This window comes from Ranitomeya imitator, chromosome 5 (assembly GCF_032444005.1).
Source record: "Ranitomeya imitator isolate aRanImi1 chromosome 5, aRanImi1.pri, whole genome shotgun sequence".
Taxonomy (NCBI): Eukaryota; Metazoa; Chordata; class Amphibia; order Anura; family Dendrobatidae; genus Ranitomeya; species Ranitomeya imitator.
Window position 1 is genome coordinate 669,628,679 of NC_091286.1, and position 25,518 is coordinate 669,654,196.

Sequence of the window (25,518 nt, forward strand, 5' to 3'; positions counted from 1 at the left end):
CCAAGTTGAGCACATGTGCCAGACATGGGATGTGAGTGAGGTTGCCTAGGCCCAGAGCTGCCACCAGATTTTGGCCATTGTCACACAGTACCATGCCTGGCTAGAGATTCGCTGGCACAAACCACACATCGCTCTCCTGCTTGATGGCATTCCAGAGCTCCTGCACTGTGTGGCTTCGATTCCTCAAAGAAATGAATTTCAATATGGCCTGTTGACGTTTGGCCACGGCTGTGCTCATATCGGTCATAACAGGTAAGCGTTCACAGGTCCATGTGGAGGTAGACTGTGACGGCTCCTGCAGCGCTGATTCAGAGGAACTTGAGTATGAGGAGGAGTCAATGTGTACAGACTGGATTCCTGTAATCCTTGGAGTTGGCAGAACACGTACAGCACCACTCTCAAGATCTGTACCCGGCTCCACAACATTTACCTAATGGGCAGTGAGTGAAAGCTATCATCCCTGTCCATGTTGACTGCTCTACGCATCGGTGGTGAGGTGTACCTTGCAACTGACGGCGTTTAGTAGTGCATTTTTAATGTTTCCCTCCACATGCTTTTGCAAGGCAGGGACGGCTTGCCTGCTGAAATAACAGTGGCTGGGCACGTTGTATTGTGGGACTGCCAAAGCCATGAAGTTACGGAAGGTGTCAGTCTCCACCAGTCTGAATGAGAGCATTTCAAGGGACAGTAGATTTGCAATGCAAGCATTCAGAGTCTGTGCTTGGGGGTGGTTTGCCGAGAATGGCTGCCTTTTCTCCCATGCCTGTGCTACCGATGGCTGTAGACTGGGCTTGGAGTGTGAGGATGACAGGGAACGTGGTGCTGTGGGTGGAATTACACTGGGTCTCTGTACAACAGTGCCAGAGGTTCTTCCATGGCGATCCTGTGAGGAAGCCGAACCAGCTGTGTGTGAGCTGGAGGAAGAGGCTACAACATGAGCTGAAGAGGTGGTAGGTGCCGCTGTAGGTTGGCCTAGGTCTTCAGTGTGTTTTTGTAACTTCACCACGTGCTTGGTCCGCACATTTTTCCACATATTTGTGGTATTGAGGTTGCTGACACTTTTCCCTGTTTTGACTTTCTGATTACGCAGCTTGCATTTGACAAAGCAAATGTCATCTGCAACTGTGTCAAAAAAGGACCAGGCACTGCAAGTCTTGGGAGTGCCCATTTCGGGATTTGGAAGAGGCATGCTCCTAATGGGTGCTGAAGTGGAGGCTACAGACAGCGCAGTCTTCCCCCTCCCTCTCCCTTCTTTGTGGGCCTTTCGGGGAATCTCTTCCTCAGAGCTGCTCCCACCACCTTCCTGTACCTCACACCATGATGGGTCAAGGACCTCATCATCTACACTACCCTCTTCCAACAACTGCTTCTCCTGGGTAGTCTCAGCAGCACAGTACGCACCAGAAAGTGCCTCTTCTTAAGTTTCTCGAATGCTGCTTGGCTGGCCCCCTCTTTCCAAGCCAAGAGATTCAGAAAACAGAAGTAGAGACGGCTCCTGTCCTGGGCTCTCTGACTGCCTGGCCAATGGGTGCTCTTCAGTGCTCTGTGCCTGACAGGATGTGGCACTAATTGAAGTCGATGGGTTAGTTGCCATCCATCCGACAACGGCTTCAATTTGTTCGTCCCGCAGCAGTTTGATATGGCAAGCTCCTACAAAGCTGCGCATGAAAGACTGAAGGGGGATGATGAGTCAACCGATGCCTGCAGCAGGCACAGAATCCTCACGTCCTCTCCCTGCAGAAACTCCACACCCACGACCACGTGCCTTACTCCCTGCCTTCTTCATCTTGGTAGACTGATAAAGATAGGCAGAAAAGTACTAAGGGCTTAGTGTGCTTATTCCTGAACAGCTGCTAACAGGTATAAGAAACACTAGTTTTATAAAGTGTGGACTAGACTTTAATATGAGCTAATGTGGCCTACACAACTGTAAAGTGGAGTGTTTGGTAAACTTTAATAACTTTTTGTTTTTTTTCACAAAAAGACACTGGATGTGCCCAAAGATGTAAAAACGATAGTATCACAAACTTTTTGTAGCAATTGCAATGCAGGAAGGTAACCTACAATGCAATAGATGAGGCTATAAAAAATAGGCTAATACTAATCTGACTGGGGCTGCAGGGCACAAGGCTGCAGAAAGGCTCCTCTATGTACTCCTATATAGTGTTTTTCCGCAATCTAGCAGGATATAGATGGAAACCCACTAATAGGATAAATCTGGAAAAAATGTGCAGCAGGCAGCACTAATTGAAAAAAGGACAATGGATCAGTATGAGGCATTGATGCACGCTGAGCTGACTACAACCAGCTGTGGCTGCAGAACAGACTACAAAGTGAGCTGCACTCACACAGACACCTTGCAGACAGCCGTGAACAACGCTGCAAGATAAATACAAGGTTCTCACACAGCGGTTCCTAAATTAGCCTGGGTAAAGCACAATGAAGCAAATCAATATCTCAAACTATCCCTCAGTCAGAACAACAGCATCCTGTCTCTAACTGAATTCACAGCAGAGTGAACCCAAAATGGCGGTGGCTTTTATAGTGCATCATGACATCATTTCAGCAGCCAATCTCAGCCATGCCAGTAGTTACATGCCTAACATGCAGAACAGGATGTGCCCACACTTCTTAGGATTCCTTATTACCCCTTAATCCCATATGACGTACTATCCTGTCAAGGTGACCTGGGACTTAATTGCCAGTGACGGGATAGTACGTCATATGCGATCGGCCGCATTCACGGGGGGAGCGTGGCCGTTCGTGGCCGGGTGTCAGCTGACTATCGCACCTGACATCCGGCACTATGTGCCAGGAGCGGTCACGGACCACTCCCGGCACATTAACCCCCATGACACCATGATCAAACATGATCGTGGTGTGCCGGCGGTATAGGGAAGCATTGCGCAGGGAGCGGGCTCCCTGCGGGCTTCCCTGAGACCCCCGGAGCAACACGATGTGATCGCGTTGCTGCGATGGTCTCTTACCTCTCCTCCCTGCAGCAGGCCCGATTCCAAGATGGCCGCGGCATCAGGGTCCTGCAGGGAGGGAGGTGGCTTAGCAAGTGCCTGCGCAAGGCAGGCGCTTGGTAAGCCTGCAGCGTTGTAAGTCAGATCGCTGATCTGACAGAGTGGTGTGCAAACTGTCAGATCAGCGATCTGTGATGTCCCCCCTGGGACAAAGTAAAAAAGTAAAAAAAAAAAAAATCCCACAATGTGTAAAAAAAAAAAAAAATCCTAAATAAAGAAAAAAATATATTTATATTATTCCCATTAATACATTTCTTTATCTAAATAAAAAAAAACAATAAAAGTACACATATTTAGTATCGCCGCGTCCGTAACGACCCAACCTATAAAACTGTCCCACTAGTTAACCCCTTCAGTGAACTCAGTAAGAAAAAAAAAAAAAAACGAGGCAAAAAACAACGCTTTATTATCATACCGCCGAATAGAGTTGAGCGACCTTGACCTTTTTAGAGTCGAGCCGGGTTTTGCGAAACCCGACTATGTCCAAAGTCGGGTCGAGTGAAATCGGCCGATTATGACGTAAAGTCGGGATCGACCGAAACACGAAACCCAATGCAAGTCAATGGGGCAGCATAGTCGGCAGTGAGTGGGGGCCAGGAAAACACCTAGAGTGGCCATTTTAATGTCAAAACCATCCATTCTTCTTAATGAAGCTTGTCAAGCGTAATTTACCTTATAATAATTGGAAGGCATTTGAAATTGGGGGTCATTTGGCTAAAGTTGTGGGGGGTAGGGCTGGTTCAAGTAATTAGTGGGCCCAGGAAATCTGGACCACGTCACGGCAGTGGAGCAGGGAGAGGTAAGTATTTCAACTTTGCAAGTGCTGTGAACCTGAGCAAGCAGGGGGGGCCCACTCGTTGGCATTGGCACTGGCACAGGGCCCCTCAAAGTACAGCGGTGTGTTTGCACGGCGGGGGCGCCTCCCACCGGCAGCAACACTTTTGCGTACTATGAGAGGCCCTGTGCCAGTGACGTCGCCAACTAGTATTCCTCCCCCCACCTGATGAAGGAACCTGCACTTTCATCTGCACCTTCCTCTTTGTCCCCGTGTAAGGTGGTATGGTATGCGGGAAGAGCAACCTGACTTTCAGCAGGGTCACAATGTTGTTGTGTAGCGTGCACGGGGAATGTTGCGTTATGGGTCAATGTACCAGCAGACTCATCTATCACTGGCTGGGCAATGGGCACGATGAAGTGGAAACACAGATATAGGCCCAAAGAAGAAAGTGGGCTAAATGCAGTTCAAAATTGGTAACACAGGAATAACCAGGGGGCATTGCAGTGGAGGACAACTGGAATGAGAGGCTGACACAGAGAGTAGGGCCAAATCAGTAAGTAGTCGAAATGCAGTTCAAAATTGGCAACCGTAGTAAACAGGCGGCACAGCTTTGTTCAGTGGAGGAGAACAGCAAGGAGTGGCAGACACCGATAGTAGGCCCCAAACCAACTAGTACGCCAAATGCAGTTGTTCCATTTAACCACAATTTAATGAGAGCCTGAAGATAGAAGCTCAGGAAAGGCAACCTGGGGAACACCTTGGAGTGTAACACACCATCTCTCTCCACCCCATACCCATTTTGTATGGCCTAATGCAGTGTACTTTTCTACAACTACTAAACGAGAGTCGGAAGACCGAAGCAATGGCAAGGAAACCTGGGGAACACCTTAGAGTGTAACACACCCTCTCTCTACACCCCATACCCAATTTGAAGGCCTAATGCAGTGTAGTTTCCAAGAACTACTAAACGAGAGCCGGAAGATCGAAGCTCAGGAAAGGCAACCTGGGGAACACCTTGGAGTGTAACACACCCTCTCGCTACACCCCATACCCAATTTGAAGGCCTAATGCAGCGTAGTTTCCAACAACTACTAAACGAGAGCCGGAAGATCGAAGCTCAGGAAAGGCAACCTGGGGAACACCTTGGAGTGTAACACACCCTCTCTCTACACCCCATACCCAATTTGAAGGCCTAATGCAGTGTAGTTTCCAAGAACTACTAAACGAGAGCCGGAAGATCGAAGCTCAGGAAAGGCAACCTGGGGAACACCTTGGAGTGTAACACACCCTCTCGCTACACCCCATACCCAATTTGAAGGCCTAATGCAGCGTAGTTTCCAACAACTACTAAACGAGAGCCGGAAGATCGAAGCTCAGGAAAGGCAACCTGGGGAACACCTTGGAGTGGAACACACCATCTCTCTACACCCCATACCCAATTTGAAGGCCTAATGCAGAGTAGTTTCCAAGAACTACTAAACGAGAGCCGGAAGATCGAAGCTCAGGAAAGGCAACCTGGGGAACACCTTGGAGTGTAACACAACGTCTCTCTACACGACGGAAGGGCTGATTCTTAGGAAGGAAGGCTGTTGGAAATAAGCATTGCGCGTCCGAGGGTGATTATATTCTTATTAGGTATATACTCACCCTCGGACGCGCCCTGCTTCTTTATTTGGAATGAATGTTTATTTGCAATGTGGTGTTGACTTTCTCTATTATTTTGGTAATTAATGATTTTATTATTTTCATTATTTTGCATCTTCTCGGCAATAATATAAAGAAGACGCGACAGGACAACACTCGGTGGATGCCATATGTGTGTTTTCAATTTAAAAAAACTTTCAGTTAACTACTTGCAGGAGAAAGTAATTGTAGCTGGTGGCCATTTTTAGTACTGTACCAGATTAGAGTTGTGTGTTTGTTTTTAATGTTAAAATGTCTGCATTTGATATCTCACCAGTATTTTCTTTTTTATAAGCAAAATACTTATTTTTATATTTTCTGATGTTGGTTCCAGGGGTACACGGCCAGCAGTGCCCTGGTCAGTGTAGTAGTAGTTGAAAGAATGGACCGCAGACAGGCATCGAAGGCCTAAAATAATAACACATGGCTGTAGGCAATTTTAAATTGGTTCCAGGGGTACACGGACAGCAGTGGTGTGGTCAGTGGAGGCCTAGTGGAAGGAGTGACCGCAGACAGGCATCGAAGGCCTAAAATAATAACACATGGCTGTAGGCAATTTTAAATTGGTTCCAGGGGTACACGGGCAGCAGTGGTGTGGTCAGTGGAGGCCTAGTGGAAGGAGTGACCGCAGACAGGCATCGAAGGCCTAAAATAATAACACATGGCTGTAGGCAATTTTAAATTGGTTCCAGGGGTACACGGGCAGCAGTGACCTGGTCAGTGTAGTAGTAGTTGAAAGAATGGACCGCAGACAGGCATCGAAGGCCTAAAATAAAAAAATTGGGCTGGCTGTAGGCAATTTTAAATTGGTTCCAGGGGTACACGGGCAGCAGTGACCTGGTCAGTGTAGTAGTAGTTGAAAGAATGGACCGCAGACAGGCATCGAAGGCCTAACATAACAAACTTGGGCTGGCTGTAGGCACTTTTAAATTGGTTCCAGGGGTACACGGGCAGCAGTGGTCTGGTCAGTGGAAGTCTAGTGGAAGGAGTGACCGCAGACAGGCATCGAAGGCCTAAAATAATAACACATGGCTGTAGGCAATTTTAAATTGGTTCCAGGGGTACACGGACAGCAGTGGTGTGGTCAGTGGAGGCCTAGTGGAAGGAGTGACCGCAGACAGGCATCGAAGGCCTAAAATAATAACACATGGCTGTAGGCAATTTTAAATTGGTTCCAGGGGTACACGGGCAGCAGTGACCTGGTCAGTGTAGTAGTAGTTGAAAGAATGGACCGCAGACAGGCATCGAAGGCCTAAAATAAAAAAATTGGGCTGGCTGTAGGCAATTTTAAATTGGTTCCAGGGGTACACGGGCAGCAGTGACCTGGTCAGTGTAGTAGTAGTTGAAAGAATGGACCGCAGACAGGCATCGAAGGCCTAACATAACAAACTTGGGCTGGCTGTAGGCACTTTTAAATTGGTTCCAGGGGTACACGGGCAGCAGTGGTCTGGTCAGTGGAAGTCTAGTGGAAGGAGTGACCGCAGACAGGCATCGAAGGCCTAAAATAATAACACATGGCTGTAGGCAATTTTAAATTGGTTCCAGGGGTACACGGGCAGCAGTGACCTGGTCAGTGTAGTAGTAGTTGAAAGAATGGACCGCAGACAGGCATCGAAGGCCTAAAATAAAAAAATTGGGCTGGCTGTAGGCAATTTTAAATTGGTTCCAGGGGTACACGGGCAGCAGTGACCTGGTCAGTGTAGTAGTAGTTGAAAGAATGGACCGCAGACAGGCATCGAAGGCCTAACATAACAAACTTGGGCTGGCTGTAGGCACTTTTAAATTGGTTCCAGGGGTACACGGGCAGCAGTGGTCTGGTCAGTGGAAGTCTAGTGGAAGGAGTGACCGCAGACAGGCATCGAAGGCCTAAAATAATAACACATGGCTGTAGGCAATTTTAAATTGGTTCCAGGGGTACACGGACAGCAGTGGTGTGGTCAGTGGAGGCCTAGTGGAAGGAGTGACCGCAGACAGGCATCGAAGGCCTAAAATAATAACACATGGCTGTAGGCAATTTTAAATTGGTTCCAGGGGTACACGGGCAGCAGTGACCTGGTCAGTGTAGTAGTAGTTGAAAGAATGGACCGCAGACAGGCATCGAAGGCCTAAAATAAAAAAATTGGGCTGGCTGTAGGCAATTTTAAATTGGTTCCAGGGGTACACGGGCAGCAGTGACCTGGTCAGTGTAGTAGTAGTTGAAAGAATGGACCGCAGACAGGCATCGAAGGCCTAACATAACAAACTTGGGCTGGCTGTAGGCACTTTTAAATTGGTTCCAGGGGTACACGGGCAGCAGTGGTCTGGTCAGTGGAAGTCTAGTGGAAGGAGTGACCGCAGACAGGCATCGAAGGCCTAAAATAATAACACATGGCTGTAGGCAATTTTAAATTGGTTCCAGGGGTACACGGACAGCAGTGGTGTGGTCAGTGGAGGCCTAGTGGAAGGAGTGACCGCAGACAGGCATCGAAGGCCTAACATAACAAACTTGGGCTGGCTGTAGGCACTTTTAAATTGGTTCCAGGGGTACACGGGCAGCAGTGGTCTGGTCAGTGGAAGTCTAGTGGAAGGAGTGACCGCAGACAGGCTTCCAAGGCCTAACATAACAAACTTGGGCTGGCTGTAGGCACTTTTAAATTGGTTCCAGGGGTACACGGGCAGCAGTGGTCTGGTCAGTGGAAGTCTAGTGGAAGGAGTGACCGCAGACAGGCTTCCAAGGCCTAACATAACAAACTTGGGCTGGCTGTAGGCACTTTTAAATTGGTTCCAGGGGTACACGGGCAGCAGTGGTCTGGTCAGTGGAAGTCTAGTGGAAGGAGTGACCGCAGACAGGCTTCCAAGGCCTAACATAACAAACTTGGGCTGGCTGTAGGCACTTTTAAATTGGTTCCAGGGGTACACGGGCAGCAGTGGTCTGGTCAGTGGAAGTCTAGTGGAAGGAGTGACCGCAGACAGGCTTCCAAGGCCTAACATAACAAACTTGGGCTGGCTGTAGGCACTTTTAAATTGGTTCCAGGGGTACACGGGCAGCAGTGGTCTGGTCAGTGGAAGTCTAGTGGAAGGAGTGACCGCAGACAGGCTTCGAAGGCCTAACATAACAAAATTGGGCTGGCTGTAGGCACTTTAAATTGGTTCCAGGGGTACATGGGCAGCAGTGTATGGTCAGTGGAAGTCTAGTGGAAGGAGTGACGGCAGACAGTCTTCGAAGGCCTAACATAACAAAATTGGGCTGACTGTAGGCACTTTTAAATTGGTTCCAGGGTAACACGGCCAGCAGTGGCCTGGTCAGTGTAGTAGTTGTAGAAAGAAGGGACCGCAGACAGGCTTCGAAGGCCTAACATAACAAAAATGTCAAAACAATGGTATTGTCAGTGCCAGGCATTGAAGGATGTCAGCGGCTAGACTACACATTGGTGAAGCTGTGAGAGATAATTTTGCTAGTGGTAGAGCACTGTTTGAGCTGGGGGGGGGAACTGTCTTGTGGCCGGCGGTACAGGCACAGGGCCCCTCATATTACAACGGTGTGTCTGACGTTGGGTGCGCACCACCACCGCCAGAGACACTTTATTGTACTATGAGGGACCCAGTGGCAGTGCCGTCGACCAAAAGCGGCCACACCCACCTCTTCAGACAAACAGCACTCTCAAGGGTCCAAGCGCAAAGTGGCGATAGCACGGCCCCGTGTGGGGAGTTTGGCCATTTCGTGAGGTGGAAACATGTCGTATGCTGGACAATCAGGTGAAGAAAATTACGAGATTGGAAAAGTCATTCAGAATAGTCCACAGGCAAGACCTTTTCATAGGAAAGCTAGGTGTCAGCCGGGCAGGGTGGGGCAAAAGATTTTGAAATCCAGTTGTGGTTCATTTTAATGAAGGTTAGATCATCTACATTTTGGGTAGCCAGACGAGTCCTTTTTTCTGTTAGTATTGAACCTGCAGCACTGAATACTCTTTCTGATAGGACACTAGCTGCCGGGCAAGCAAGCTCCTGCAATGCATATTCTGCCAATTCTGGCCAGGTGTCTAATTTGGATGCCCAGTAATCAAATGGGAATGACGGTTGAGGGAGAACGTCGATAAGGGATGAAAAATAGTTTGTAACCATACTGGACAAATGTTGTCTCCTGTCACTTTGAATTGATGCTGCAGTACCTGTCCTGTCTGCGGTCATAGAAAAATCACTCCACAACCTGGTCAGAAAACCCCTCTGTCCAACGCCACTTCTGATTTCTGCCCCTCTAACACCTCTGGTCTGCTGGCCCCTGGAGCTCGTGTGAGAACGATCACGGGCGCTGTGTGCAGGGAATGCCAGAAGCAAACGGTCAACAAGAGTTGATTGTTTTGTTGCTAATATTAGTTCCAAGTTCTCATGTGGCATAATATTTTGCAATTTGCCTTTATAGCGAGGATCAAGGAGGCAGGCCAACCAGTAATCGTCATCGTTCATCATTTTTGTAATGCGTGTGTCCCTTTTGAGGATACGCAAGGCATAATCCGCCATGTGGGCCAAAGTTCCCGTTGTCAAATCTGCGGTTGTGCTTGGTTGAGGGGCAGTTGCAGGCAAATCTACGTCACTTGTGTCCCTCAAAAAACCAGAACCCGGCCTTGCCACGCCACCAATTTCCCGTGCCCCCGGGAAAGCTTCCTCATTAAAAATATACTCATCCCCATCATCCTCCTCATCCTCCACCTCCTCTTCGCCCGGTACCTCGTCATGTACACTGCCCTGACCAGACAATCGCTGACTGTCATCAAGGCTTTCCTCTTCCTCTGGTGCAGACGCCTGATCCTTTATGTGCGTCAAACTTTGCATCAGCAGACGCATTAGGGGGATGCTCATGCTTATTATGGCGTTGTCTGCACTAACCAGCCGTGTGCATTCCTCAAAACACTGAAGGACTTGACACATGTCTTGAATCTTCGACCACTGCACACCTGACAACTCCATGTCTGCCATCCTACTGCCTGCCCGTGTATGTGTATCCTCCCACAAAAACATAACAGCCCGCCTCTGTTCGCACAGTCTCTGAAGCATGTGCAGTGTTGAGTTCCACCTTGTTGCAACGTCTATGATTAGGCGATGCTGGGGAAGGTTCAAAGAACGCTGATAGGTCTGCATACGGCTGGAGTGTACAGGCGAACGGCGGATATGTGCGCAAAGTCCACGCACTTTGAGGAGCAGGTCGGATAACCCCGGATAACTTTTCAGGAAGCACTGCACCACCAGGTTTAAGGTGTGAGCCAGGCAAGGAATGTGTTTCAGTTGGGAAAGGGAGATGGCAGCCATGAAATTCCTTCCGTTATCACTCACTACCTTGCCTGCCTCAAGATCTACAGTGCCCAGCCACGACTGCGTTTCTTGCTGCAAGAACTCGGACAGAACTTCCGCGGTGTGTCTATTGTCGCCCAAACACTTCATAGCCAATACAGCCTGCTGACGTATGCCAGTAGCTGCCCCATAATGGGAGACCTGGTGTGCAACAGTGGCAGGTGCGGATGGAGTGTTTGTGCGACTGCGGTCTGTGGACGAGCTCTTGCTTCTGCAGGAGGACGAGGAGGAGGAGGAGGAGGGGGTGCGAACGGCTACAGACAACTGTTTACTAGACCGTGGGCTAGGCAGAACTGTCCCAAACTTGCTGTCCCCTGTGGACCCTGAATCCACCACATTTACCCAGTGTGCCGTGATGGACACGTAACGTCCCTGGCCATGCCTACTGGTCCATGCATCTGTTGTCAGGTGCACCTTTGTGCTCACAGATTGCCTGAGTGCATGGACGATGCGCTCTTTAACATGCTGGTGGAGGGCTGGGATGGCTTTTCTGGAAAAAAAGTGTCGACTGGGTAGCTCGTAGCGTGGTACAGCGTAGTCCATCAGGTCTTTGAAAGCTTCGCTTTCAACTAACCGGTAGGGCATCATCTCTAACGAGATTAGTCTAGCTATGTGGGCGTTCAAACCCTGTGTACGCGGATGCGAGGCTAAGTATTTCCTTTTTCTAACCATAGTCTCATGTAGGGTGAGCTGGACTGGAGAGCTGGAGATCGTGGAACTAGCGGGGGTGCCGGTGGACATGGCAGACTGAGAGACGGTGGGAGATGGTATTGTTGCCGCCGGTGCCCTAGATGCAGTGTTTCCTACTACGAAACTGGTGATTCCCTGACCCTGACTGCTTTGGCCTGGCAAAGATACCTGCACAGATACAGCAGGTGGTGCGCTAAATGGTGGTCCTACACTGCCGGAAGGGATGTTGCGTTGATGACTAGCTTCATTGGCCGAGGGTGCAACAACCTTAAGGGACGTTTGGTAGTTAGTCCAAGCTTTCAAATGCATGGTGGTTAAATGTCTATGCATGCAACTAGTATTGAGACTTTTCAGATTCTGACCTCTGCTTAAGGAAGTAGAACATTTTTGACAGATGACTTTGCGCTGATCAATTGGATGTTGTTTAAAAAAATGCCAGACTGCACTCTTTCTAGCATCGGATACCTTTTCAGGCATTGCAGACTGAGCTTTAACCGGATGGCCACGCTGTCCTCCACCAGGTTTTGGCTTTGCCACGCGTTTTGGGCAAGATACGGGCCCGGCAGATGGAACCTGTGGCGATGTTGATGCCTGCTGCGGCCCCTCCTCCTCCTCTGCTTCAGAACTGCTGCCGCCTGCACCCTGTTCCCCCAATGGCTGCCAATCGGGGTCAAGAACTGGGTCATCTAATAACTCTTCTTGTACCTCCTGCGCAACTTCGTCTGTGTCACCGTGTCGTTCGGTGGTATAGCGTTCGTGATGGGGCAACATAGTCTCATCAGGGTCTGATTCTTGATCAGCACCCTGCGAGGGCAATGTTGTGGTCTGAGTCAAAGGACCAGCATAGTAGTCTGGCTGTGGCTGTGCGTCAGTGCACTCCATGTCAGATTCAATTTGTAATGGGCATGGACTGTTAACTGCTTCACTTTCTAAGCCAGGGACGGTATGTGTAAAGAGCTCCATGGAGTAACCCGTTGTGTCGCCTGCTGCATTCTTCTCTGTTGTTGTTTTTGCTGAAGAGGACAAGGAAGTGACTTGTCCCTGACCGTGAACATCCACTAACGACGCGCTGCTTTTACTTTTACCAGTTTCACGAGATGAGGCAAAAGAGCTAGAGGCTGAGTCAGCAAGATAAGCCAAAACTTGCTCTTGCTGCTCCGGCTTTAAAAGCGGTTTTCCTAATCCCAGAAAAGGGAGCGTTCGAGGCCTTGTGTAGCCGGACGACGAACCTGGCTCCACAGCTCCAGACTTAGGTGCAATATTTTTTCCCCCACGACCACCTGATGCTCCACCACTACCACTACCCTCATTACCAGCTGACAATGAACGCCCCCGGCCACGACCTCTTCCACTAGACTTCCTCATTGTTTTAAAAACGTAACCAAACTAACGTTATTTGTTGCAGTCACACAACTTACACGGTGAGCTATAACTTCTGTATGATTTAGCTACCCCTTTACAGGTTGGTGAGACCACAGCGAAAATCAGGCCCAATGTTACACACTCTTTTTTTGGTGGCTGCAAATTAGAGAGATGCCCCACACGCAGGACTGTCACTGAAGCACAAATGTTAATATTAATGTCACACTATTATTTTTTTTTTATTTTTATTTTTTTCAGGAACACTTTAGAAACCCCCCAAAAAAAAAAAAATAGATTTTTGCAGGGAGAATTTAGAAAACAAATGTAACAAACTATATGCTTTCTATGGGCCACTGAGTGAGAGATGACGCACACAGGAATCAGGAGTGGCACACAAGCCCAGAGGCCAATATTTTTCTACCAATGATTGATGGAGTTATTTTCTCTGGTAGATTTTGGAACCCAAATCAAGGAAAAAAAATGTAGGCTTTCTATGGACCACAATTGGAGAGAGAGAGAGAGAGAGATGGCACACCCAGGAGTCAAGACTGGCACACAAGCAGAAAGGCCAATATTAATCTCCCACTGTTTTTTTTGGTTGTTTTTTTTTTTTTTTTTTTCAGGGAGACTTTAGAAAAAAAAATAATAAAAAAAATATGATTTTATCAGGAAGAATTTAGAAACCAAATAAAATAAAATGATTTTTTCAGGGAGAATTTAGAAAACAAATAAAACCAAAAATAGGCGTTCTATGGCCCACTGACTGAGAGATGACGCACCCAGGAGTCAAGACTGGCACACAAGCAGAAAGGCCAATATTAATCTCCCACTGTTTTTTTTGGTTGTTTTTTTTTTTTTTTTTTTCAGGGAGACTTTAGAAAAAAAAATAATAAAAAAAATATGATTTTATCAGGAAGAATTTAGAAACCAAATAAAATAAAATGATTTTTTCAGGGAGAATTTAGAAAACAAATAAAACCAAAAATAGGCGTTCTATGGCCCACTGACTGAGAGATGACGCACCCAGGAGTCAAGACTGGCACACAAGCAGAAAGGCCAATATTAATCTCCCACTGTTTTTTTTGGTTGTTTTTTTTTTTTTTTTTTCAGGGAGACTTTAGAAAAAAAAATAATAAAAAAAATATGATTTTATCAGGAAGAATTTAGAAACCAAATAAAATAAAATGATTTTTTCAGGGAGAATTTATAAAACAAATAAAACCAAAAATAGGCGTTCTATGGCCCACTGACTGAGAGATGACGCACACAGGAGTCAGGAGTGGCACACAAACCCAGAGGCCAATATTTTTCTACCAATGATTGATGTAGTTATTTTCTCTGGTAGATTTTAGAACCCAAATCAAGGAAAAAAAATATAGGCTTTCTATGGACCACAATTGGAGAGAGAGAGAGAGAGAGAGAGAGAGAGAGAGAGAGAGAGAGAGAGATGGCACACCCAGGAGTCAAGACTGGCACACAAGCAGAAAGGCCAATATTAATCTCCCACTGTTTTTTTGGTTGTTTTTTTTTTTTTTTTTTTTCAGGGAGACTTTAGAAATAAAAATAATAAAAAAAATATGATTTTATCAGGAAGAATTTAGAAACCAAATAAAATAAAATGATTTTTTCAGGGAGAATTTAGAAAACAAATAAAACCAAAAATATGCGTTCTATGGCCCACTGACTGAGAGATGACGCACCCAGGAGTCAAGACTGGCACACAAGCAGAAAGGCCAATATTAATCTCCCACTGTTTTTTTTGGTTGTTTTTTTTTTTTTTTTTTCAGGGAGACTTTAGAAAAAAAAATAATAAAAAAAATATGATTTTATCAGGAAGAATTTAGAAACCAAATAAAATAAAATGATTTTTTCAGGGAGAATTTATAAAACAAATAAAACCAAAAATAGGCGTTCTATGGCCCACTGACTGAGAGATGACGCACCCAGGAGTCAAGACTGGCACACAAGCAGAAAGGCCAATATTAATCTCCCACTGTTTTTTTTTTTTTTTTTCAGGGAGACTTTAGAAAAAAAAATAATAAAAAAAATATGATTTTATCAGGAAGAATTTAGAAACCAAATAAAATAAAATGATTTTTTCAGGGAGAATTTATAAAACAAATAAAACCAAAAATAGGCGTTCTATGGCCCACTGACTGAGAGATGACGCACACAGGAGTCAGGAGTGGCACACAAACCCAGAGGCCAATATTTTTCTACCAATGATTGATGTAGTTATTTTCTCTGGTAGATTTTAGAACCCAAATCAAGGAAAAAAAATATAGGCTTTCTATGGACCACAATTGGAGAGAGAGAGAGAGAGAGAGAGAGAGAGAGAGAGAGAGAGAGAGAGATGGCACACCCAGGAGTCAAGACTGGCACACAAGCAGAAAGGCCAATATTAATCTCCCACTGTTTTTTTGGTTGTTTTTTTTTTTTTTTTTTTTCAGGGAGACTTTAGAAATAAAAATAATAAAAAAAATATGATTTTATCAGGAAGAATTTAGAAACCAAATAAAATAAAATGATTTTTTCAGGGAGAATTTAGAAAACAAATAAAACCAAAAATATGCGTTCTATGGCCCACTGACTGAGAGAGAGAGAGAGATGGAACGCTTAGTACTGGCACACAAGCCCAAAGGGCAATATTAATCTCCCTTTTTTTTTCCAGGGAGAATTTCTGAAACCCAAAAAAAAAATAAAATAGGCTTTCTATGGCCCACTATTTGTGAGAGAGATGGGACGCTCAGGACTGGCACAGATGGCACGCTCAGGACTGGCACAGAAGCCCAGAGGCCAATATTAATCTCCCTTTTTTTCTGGGAGAATTTATAAAACCAAAAAAATATTTAAATAGGCTTTCTATGGCCCACTATTTGTGAGAGAGATGGCACGCTCAGGACTGGCACAGATGGCACGCTCACAACTGGCACAGAAGCCCAGAGGCCAATATTAATCTCCCTTTTTTTCTGGGAGAATTTATAAAACCAAAAAAATATTTAAATAGGCTTTCTATGGCCCACTATTTGTGAGAGAGATGGCACGCTCAGGACTGGCACAGATGGCACGCTCACAACTGGCACACAAGCCCAGAGGCCAATATTAATCTCCCTTTTTTCAGGGAAAATTTATAAAACCAAAAAAAAAATTAAATAGGCTTTCTATGGCCCACTATTTGTGAGAGAGATGGCACGCTCAGGACTGGCACAGATGGCACGCTCACAACTGGCACACAAGCCCAGAGGCCAATATTAATCTCCCTTTTTTCAGGGAAAATTTATAAAACCAAAAAAAAAATTAAATAGGCTTTCTATGGCCCACTATTTGTGAGAGAGATGGGACGCTCAGGACTGGCACAGATGGCACGCTCAGGACTGGCACAGAAGCCCAGAGGCCAATATTAATCTCCCTTTTTTTCAGGGAGAATTTATAAAACCCAAAAAAAAATAAAATAGGCTTTCTATGGCCCACTATTTGTGAGAGAGATGGCACACTCAGGACTGGCACACAAGCCCAAAGGCCAATATTAATCTCCCACTGTATTTTTATCAGGGAGAATTTATACACCCCACAAAAAAAAATACAGAAAAATGAAAAGGCTTTCTATGGCCCACTATGTGAGAGAGATGGCACACACAGGGATGGCACTCTAGCAGAAATGCCAAATTGCCAATCTTAATCTCCCACCAAAAAAAAAAAAAAAAAAAAAACAGGGAATGTCCTACAATTACTATCTCCCTGCCTGCAGTAATCTCAGCCAGGTATGGCAGGCAGCTACTATCTCCCTGCCTGCAGTAATCTCAGCCAGGTATGGCAGGCAGCAATAAGGAGTGGACTGATGCACAAATGAAATAAAAAGTGTGGACAAACAAAAAAGATAGCTGTGCAGAAAGGAAGGAACAAGAGGATTTGTGCTTTGAAAAAAGCAGTTGGTTTGCACAGCGGCGTACACACAGCAATGCAGCTATCAGGGAGCCTTCTAGGGCAGCCCAATGAGCTACAGCGCTGAGGGGAAAAAAAAAAAAAAAAAAAATTCCACTGTCCCTGCACACCGAGGGTGGTGTTGGACAGTGCAAATCGCTGCAGCACAAGCGGTTTTGTGGTTAATGGACCCTGCCTAACGCTATCCCTGCTTCTGACAAAGCGGCAGCAACCTCTCCCTAAGCTCAGATCAGCAGCAGTAAGATGGCGGTCGGCGGGAACGCCTCTTTATAGCCCCTGTGACGTCGCAGACAGCAAGCCAATCACTGCAATGCCCTTCTCTAAGATGGTGGGGACCAGGACCTATGTCATCACGCTGCCCACACTCTGCGTTTACCTTCATTGGCTGAGAAATGGCGCTTTTCGCGTCATTGAAACGCGACTTTGGCGCGAAAGTCGCGTACCGCATGGCCGACCCCGCACAGGGGTCGGATCGGGTTTCATGAAACCCCGACTTAGCCAAAAGTCGGCGACTTTTGAAAATGTTCGACCCGTTTCGCTCAACCCTACCGCCGAACAAAAAGTGGAATAACACGTGATCAAAAAGACGGATATATATTTCCCTGTTACCGCTAAAAACATCATCTTGTCCCGCAAAAAACGAGCTGCCAAACAGCATCATCAGCAAAAAAATAAAAAAGTTATAGTCCTCAGAATAAAGCGAGGCCAAAATAATTAATTTTTCTATAAAATAGTTTTTATCGTATAAAAGCGCCAAAACATAAAAAAATGATATAAATGAGGTATCGCTGTAATCGTACTGACCCAAAGAATAAAACTGCTTTATCAATTTTACCAAACGCGGAACGGTATAAACGCCCCCCCCCCAAAGGGCGCTCCTTCCCTTCCGAGCTCTGCCATGTGCCCAAACAGTGGTTTCCCCCCACATATGGGGTATCAGCGTACTCAGGACAAATTGTACAACAACTTTTGGGGTCCAATTTATCCTGTTACCATTGTTAAAATACAAAACTGGGGGCTAAAAAATCATTTTTGTGGAAAAAAAAGTAATTTTTATTTTCACGGCTCTGCGTTATAAACTGTAGTGAAACACTTGGGGGTTCAAAGTTCTCACAACACATCTAGATAAGTTCCTTGGTAGGTCTAGTTTCCAATATGGGGTCACTTGTGGGGGGTTTCTAATGTTTGGGTACATCAGGGGCTCTGCAAATGCAACGTGACGCCTGCAGACCAATCCATCTAAGTCTGCATTCCAAATGGCGCTCCTTCCCTTCCGAGCTCTGCCATGCGCCCAAACAGTGGTTCCCCCCACATATGGTGTATCAGCATACTCAGGACAAATTGTACAACAACATTTTGGGTCCAATTTATCCTGTTACCCTTGTGAAAATACAAAACTGGGGGCTAAAAAATCATTTTTGTGAAAAAAAAAAAGAATTTTTATTTTCACGGCTCTGCGTTATAAACTGTAGTGAAACACTTGGGGGTTCAAAGCACTCAAAACACATCTAGATAAGTTTCTTAGGGGGTCTACTTTCCAAAATGGTGTCATTTGTGGTGGGTTGTAATGTTTAGGCACATCAGTGGCTCTCCAAACCCGACATGGGGTCCCATCTCAATTCCAGTCAATTTTACATTGAAAAGTCAAACGGCGCTCCTTCCCTTCGGAGCTCTGCCATGCGCCCAAACAGTCATTTATCCCCACATATCAGGTATCAGCGTACTCAGAACAAATTGCACAACAATTTTGGGTGTCTAATTTCTTCTCTTTCCATTGGGAAAATAAAAAATTGGGGGCGGAAAGATCATTTTTGTGAAAAAATATAATTTTTTATTTTTAGGGCTCTGCATTATAAACTACTGTGAAGCACTTGGTGGGTCACAGTACTCACCACACACCTAGATAAGTTCCTTAGGGGGTCTACTTTCCAAAATGGTGTCACTTGTGGGGGGTTTCAATGTTTAGGCACATCAGTGGCTCTCCAAACGCAACATGGCGTCCCATCTCAATTCCAGTCAATTTTGCATTGAAAAGTCAAATGGCGCTCCTTCCCTTCCGAGCTCTGCCATGCGCCCAAACAGTGCTTTACCCCCACATATGGGGTATCAGTGTACTCAGGACAAATTGTACAACAACTTTTGGGGTCCATTTTCTCCTGTTACCCTTGGTAAAATAAAAGAAATTGGAGCTGAAATAAATTTTGTGTGAAAAAAAGTTAAATGTTCATTTTTATTTAAACATTCCAAAAATTCCTGTGAAACACCTAAAGGGTTAATAAACTTCTTGAATGTGGTTTTGAGCACTTTATGGGGTGCAGTTTTTAGAATGGTGTCACACTTGGGTATTTTCTATCATATAGACCCCTCAAAATGACTTCAAATGAGATCTGGTCCCTAACAAAAAAAAAATGTTGGTTCCAAAATTGTGCTGATGATTTCATTGATGAACGAGCATTTTGCTTCCTACTTGGCTGTTAAAGTGACCAGCCACTCTCAATCTTGCTTATAGCAACCTGTGTCAATGATTTCCACTGGTTCAATTTGCTGAGCTAGAAATCCATGGGATTGGAGCTTAGGGCATCTATTGGACGGGGCCGGTTTTAGACAAAGTGGGGCCCTGGGCAAAAGTTTGAAGTGAGGCCCCAAATGCTCACACATTTCACCATCACACAGAAACATTTCAATTGTATTTACATGGCCTGAGTTCTGGCCATTAAATGAGCGTGATAGACAATAATGAAGTTGCTCGATGCTTGTTCTTGAGATTTTTTTCACCAGCTGAGGAAGAATTATGGGGACAGATAGTCTCTTCGATACAGCATGATACATATCCTGTATAGTACATATAGTTTAGTGCACTCCTCATGGTCCTTGATAGAGTATACTGTAGCCTCCCTCAGAGTATACTGTAGCCATCTCAGAGTATACTGCAGCCCCCCTCAGAGTATACTGCACTCCCCACACACAGTGTAATGTAGACCCCACATAGAGTATAATGTAGCCCACTGATAGTGTATGATGTAGTTCCCTCAAAGTATAATGCAGCCCCCTCAGAGTATAATGCAGCCCCTACTCAGAGTATAATGCAGCACTGAATATAGTATATTGCAGATTCTCTCAGAGTGTTAGGCAGCACCCATCAAAAAGGAATGCAGCCCCAAACTCACACAGTATAATGTAGTCCCTCATAGAGAATGATATAGCCCCCTCACAGTATAATGCATCGCCCCTCAGAGTATGCTTCAGCACCCCTGAAAGTAAACTGCAGCCCACTCAGAGTATATTGCAGCTCCCCTCAGAATATAATGCAGCACTGCATAGAGTATAAAGCAGCCCGCCTCAAAGTATTATGCAATTCCCCTCAGAATATAAAGCATGCCCACACACACAGTATAACGTATTCGCTTATAGAGTATAATGTAGCCCCCTCAGAGTGTAATGTAGCCCCCTCAGAGTATATTGCAGCCCCCCTCAGAATATAATACAGCACTGCATAGAGTATAACGTAGCCCCCTCAAAGTATTATGCAGTACCCCTCAGAATGTAATGCATGCCCACACACACAATATAACGTATCCCCTTATAGAGTATAATGCAGCCCCCTCAGAGTATAATGCAGCCCCCATTAGAGTATAATGCAGCCCCCTCAGAGTATAATGCAGCCCCCATTAGAGTATAATGCAGCCCCCCTCAGATTATACTGCACCCTTCCTCAGAGTAAACTGCAGCCCCTTCAGAGTATAATGCAGCCCTCCACACACATTGTAATGTGGCCCTCTCACATACATTATAATGTAGCCCCCTCAAAGTATAATGTAGTCCCTTCAGAGTGTAATGTAGTCCCCTCAGAGTATAATTCAGCCCCTTCAGAGTTAAATGCAACCCCCTCAGAGTATAATGCAGCCCCCTTCAAAGTATTATGCAGTACCGCTCAGAATGTATTTCATCCCCACACACATAGTATAACGTATCTCCTTACAGAGTGTAATGTATCCCTCTCAGAGTATAATGCAACCCCGTCATATTATTATGCAGCCCCCCTCAGTGTATAATGCAGCACTCCTCAGATTATTATGCAGCCCCCCTCAGAGTATAATGCAGCACTCCTCAGATTATTATGCAGCCCCCCTCAGAGTATAATGCAGCACTCCTCATAGTATAATGCAGCCCTCCACACACAGTGTAATGTAGCCCCTTTGTATGGTATCACGTAGCCCCCTCATAGTATAATATAGTCCCCACAGAGTAAAATGTAATCCTCTCAGACTATAATGCAGCCCCCTCAGAGTACAATACTACCCCCATCAGAGTACACTGGAGCCCCCTCAGAGTTTAAAGCAGACCTCTTGGAGTATAATTCAGCACTCTTCAGAATATAATGCAGCCCTCTTCAGAGTATAATGCAGCTTTCTCAGAGTATAATGCAGCCCCCTCACACACAGTATAATGTAGTCACCCCCACATACAGTATAATGTAGTCACATATGCACACATGCACGCACACACACATATATACAAATATAAAATACCCAGCTCTCCTCCTCATTCCTCGCTGCTCTGGTTTCTGCACCTTCTAGCACATTATGGTGCGCGATAAAGTGACATCATCGTGCACCCGCTGAGTCCAAGCACAGGGGAATGATGAGGGAGAGAGTGCATCATCTGATGCTCTATCCTCTCTTTTCCATCACTGCTTTCAACTGTATTGGCATCTTTGATGCCGATTAGTTGAATAAGCCATGCCGGGGGAACTGGTGTCGCGTCCCTCTTACTCATGAGCCCCTCTTACTCACAGGCCCCACAGTGGCCGTGTCTTGTGCCACTATTAGCGTCACACCACTGGCTTGGGGCCCATGTAGGAATGTGGGCCCTAGGCATCTGCCTAGTATGCCTGCCCTTAACGCCGGCCCTGCTATTGTAGAAAAGACACGGTACAAGTACAATTGAACCTGGCTGTTTAGGCAGTGCAAATCCATTTGCTGATGTTTTTTCTGCTGTTGCACAAGCCCGATGCACCAGCAGAAAAAAACATCTGGCCCATCATGTCATATATTTTACTCTTCAGCAGTGTATGAAATGATGGTGAGCATTTTATTTTGACCAATAAGCATGAGTAGAATTGCAAACTGTTCAAATTTGTGTGTATCTGTGACTATTATTAAATTCGACTAAAAGTCAATTTTCAAAGGATCAACTCAATCCTCTCTAGCACAAACTTATCCTAAAGAATTATCAGAAATATGAAAAAAATCATGCTTTGCTTTGTTTTTGTTTACTTGTTTCTAGGGTTGAGCGAAACGGATCGGACAATTTCAAAAATCGCCGACTTTTGGCAAAGTCGGGTTTCATGAAACCCGACCCGATCCCAGTGTGGGATCGGCCATGCTGTCGGCGAGCTTCGCGCCAAAGTCGCATTTCGTATGACGCTTTCAACGCCATTTCTCAGCCAATGAAGGAGGACGCAGAGTGTGGGCAGCGTGATGACATAGGTCTCGGTCCCCACCATCTTAGAGAAGGGTATGACAGTGATTGGCTTGCTTTCTGCGGTGTCACAGGGGCTATAAAGGGGCGTGCACGCCGACCGCCATCTTACTTCTGCCGATCTGAGCATAGGGAGAGGTTGCTGCACCTTCGTCAGAAGAAGGGATATACTTAGGGAGGGAAGGTTAACCCCCAAACTGCTTGTGCTGTAGCAATTTCTACTGTCTAACACCACCTTTTCTTTGCAGGGACAGTGGAGGCTAGATTTTTGTGCATCAGCTCTGTAGCTTATTAGGCTCCCTGATAGCTGCATTGCTGTTTGTACGCCGCTGTGCAAAGCAACTGCTTTTTTAAAAGCAAAAATCCTGTTGCTCCTTTCTGCAGTTATCTTGTTTATTTGTCCACACTTTTGTGTGCAGCAGTCCTTTTTGTTGCTGCCATACTTGTCCTGAGATCACTGTAGGGAGATAGAAATAGTACTACAGTCCTTGGATTTTTTCAGATATCTTCCAGCCACTTGCTGCCACTTACATTGCGTTGTGTTACACACTGTGCCTGAGTTGTGGTGCTGTCTCCCCCCAAAAAAAGTGAGATTGAAATTCTCACAAAGTGGATATACCTCAGTCCTCTTAGTTTGTGCTGTATCAGCCAGCCACTTGCTGCCACTCACATTGCGTAGTAAAATGAACTGGGCCTGAGTTTTGCTGCAGTTTAACCCCCAAAAAAGGGAGATTTAAATTGCCACTAAGTGGATCTGCATCAGTTCTGTTTGTCGTATATCTGCCAGCCACGTTCTGCCACTTACATTGTGTAGTGTAATATCTCCAGGATCCGTCCAGGATCCGTCCTTTCCTCAACCCCCAATCTACTAAAATGCTTGTGCACGCCCTCATCATTTCCCGCCTTGACTACTGCAACATCCTTTTCTGTGGCCTCCCTGCTAACACCCTTGCACCTCTCCAGTCCATCCTTAACTCTGCTGCCCGACTAATCCATCTCTCTCCTCGCTACTCCTCCGCTTCCCCCCTCTGCAAATCTCTTCACTGGCTCCCATTCCCTCAGCGTATCCAGTTCAAATTGCTAATACTGACCTACAAAGCCATCCACAACCTGTCTCCTCCATATATCTCTGAACTAATCTCTCGATATCTTCCCTCACGTGACCTCCGGTCCTCCCAAGACCTCCTTCTCTCCTCCACACTTATTCGCTCCTCATCCAATCGCCTCCAAGACTTCTCCCGAATATCCCCCATCCTCTGGAACTCTCTGCCCCAACACGTCCGACTATCAACCACAGTCGGATCCTTCAGACGGAACCTGAAAACTCATCTCTTCAGGAAAGCCTACAGCCTGCACTGACACCGCTGCTGCCTCATCACCAACGAAGCTACCGCCTCACCAACACTGGAACTACCGCCTCACCAACACCGGAGCTACCGCCTCACCAACACCGGAGCTACCGCCTCACCAACACCGGAGCTACCGCCTCACCAACACCGGAGCTCCTGCAACCCTCAACCTACTGTCTCCTTCCCCATAATCCTGTAGAATGTAAGCCCGCAAGGGCAGGGTCCTCGCCCCTCTGTATCAGTCCGTCATTGTTAGTTTGTTTACTGTATGTGATATTTGTAACTTGTATGTAACCCCTTCTCATGTACAGCACCATGGAATCAATGGTGCTATATAAATAAATAATAATAATAATAATAATACACTGGGCCTGATTGTTACAGCAGTCTACCACCCAAAAAAGGGAGATTTAAATTCTCAACAAGTTTATATACACCTTCTACCTTGTTATACAGTACCATATAATGGTTGTTAGTTTGGTTACATTTTCCCAAAAATGAGGAAGTCTGGTGGAAGAGGACGTGGGCGGTCATTGCCAGCTGGTAATGATGGTGGTGGTTGTGGTGGAGCATCTGGTGGTAGTGGGAAAAGCAAAATAGCACCTAAGGCATCAGTTGTTCAGACAGCGTCATCGTCTGGCTACACAAGGCCTCAAAGGCTCGCTTATCTGGGAGTAGGAAAACCGTTTTTAAAGCCGGAACAGCAGGAACAAGTTTTGGCTTTCATTGCTGACTCAGCCTCTAGCTCTTTCGCCTCCTCTTCAGAAAGTTCGAAATATAAAAGCAGCGAGTCATCAGTGGATGCTCCCGGGCAGGAACAAGTCGCTTCCTTGTGTCCTTAACCCAAAGCAAAATGAAGGATGCGGCAGGCGAAACTACAGTTTACTCCATGAAGCTCTTTCCACATACCGTGCCATGGCTAGAAAGGGAAATAGTTAACAGCCCATTAGAAGATGAATCGGACATGGAGTGCACAGATGCACAGCCACAGCTAGATTATTATGCTGTTCCATTGACTCAGATCACTACATTGCCCTCGCAGTGTACTGAGCCAGAATCTGACCCTGATGAGACTATGGTGCCCCGTCCTGAACGCTATGGCACCTTACACGGTGACACAGAGGAAGGTGCACAGGACATTGAAGAGGAGATGATTGATGACCCTGTTGTTGACCCAGATTGGCAAACATTGGGGGAACAGGGTGCCGCTGGCAGTAGCTCAGAATCGGAGGAGTATGATCCGCAGCAGGCATCAACATCGCAACAGCTTTTATCTGGCAGGCCCGTATCTGGTCACAAACTTTTGACAAAACCAAAAACACTTTTAGAACAGCGCGGCCATCCAGTAAAAGTAGCACAGCGTGCAATGCCTGAAAAGGTATTCGATAGTAGGAAGAGTGCAGTGTGGGAATTTTTTAACCAAGATCCAAATGATCAATGCAAAGTTATCTGTAAGAAATGCTCAAAGATCTTTAGCAGAGGGAAGAATGTCCAAAATTTAAATACAACGTGCATGCATAGACATTTAACCAGCATGTACTTGCAAGCCTGGACTAACTTCCAAACGTCCCGTAACGTTGGTGCATCCACTCAGAATGAAGGTAGTCAGCAACGCTACATTGCTTCCCTCACTGTAAGCCCACCGTTTAGGACAACACCTGCAGCAAATGTGGAGGTATCGTCGCAAGGCCAAAGCAGTCAGGGAATCACCAGGTTCTTGGTAGGAAAAACTGTATGTGGACCAACCTCAAGAATACCATCACCAACCCTCTCTCAATCTGCCATGTCCACTACCACCCCCGCTAGATCCAACATATGCAGCTCTCCAGTCCAGCTCACCCTACAAGAGACTCTCGTTAGGAAAAGGAAGTACTCATCC

The 25,518-nt window shown here is 46.0% G+C and overlaps 1 protein-coding gene across 6 annotated transcripts in view; it reads right to left on the minus strand.

Moving 5' to 3' along the window:
• The window catches only part of LOC138638743 (cytochrome P450 2C23-like), a 761,024-nt gene that overhangs the window by 14,335 nt on the left and 721,171 nt on the right, over positions 1–25,518 (minus strand). The gene's annotated exons all lie outside the window — the stretch shown is intronic.